Below are 890 nucleotides of genomic sequence, written 5' to 3'. Positions count from 1 at the left end.
TTTGTTTCTTAATATTGCTAGACTTTATTTTATTTTTTAATTTTCAATAAAAAATTTATTTTTTAAATTTAAAAATTCTTAAAAATGAAAAATTTTGTCTTTTCAAATCCTAAATTTATTTTCTAGAATATTTTTTTATTTTTTATTCACAGGATAATGCTATTTTTTCGCCAATATAGAATAAATTAATTTTAAAATTTAAACTTTTTAAATTTTTTATTCACCGGATAATGCTATTTTTTACATATATATAGAATAAATTAATTTTAAGAATTTAAACTTTTTAAATTTTTGTTTATTGGATATTTTTGAAAATCTTTATTTTTCAACTTTTTGGTAAAAATATTATTTTTTTAGTTTCAAAATTTAAAAATAAAAAGTTTTCATTTTTTGTCTTCCTAATATTGTTGGACTATATTTTATTTTTTAATTTTCAGTAAAAAAATTTGATTTTTAAATTTAAAAATTCATAAAAATGAAAAATTTTATCTTTTCAAATCCTAAATTATTTACAAGAACATTTTTTTATTTTTTTAACCACCGGATAAGGCTATTTTTTCACAAATACAGAATAAATTAATTTTAAGAATTTAAAATTTTTAAATTTTTGTTTATTGGATATTTTTGAAAATCTTTATTTTTCATCTTTTAGTAAAAATATTATTTTTTAGTTTCAAAATTTAAAAATAAAAAGTTTTCATCTTTTTTTGTTTCTTAATATTGCTAGACTTTATTTTATTTTTTAATTTTCAATAAAAAAATTTATTTTTTAAATTTAAAAATTCTTAAAAATGAAAAATTTTGTCTTTTCAAATCCTAAATTTATTTTCTAGAATATTTTTTTATTTTTTTATTCACAGGATAATGCTATTTTTTCGCCAATATAGAAT

Source organism: Arachis hypogaea, unplaced genomic scaffold (genome assembly GCF_003086295.3).
Source record: "Arachis hypogaea cultivar Tifrunner unplaced genomic scaffold, arahy.Tifrunner.gnm2.J5K5 arahy.Tifrunner.gnm2.scaffold_26, whole genome shotgun sequence".
Classification (NCBI taxonomy): Eukaryota; Viridiplantae; Streptophyta; class Magnoliopsida; order Fabales; family Fabaceae; genus Arachis; species Arachis hypogaea.
Note: the sequence above shows the minus strand (reverse complement) of the source record.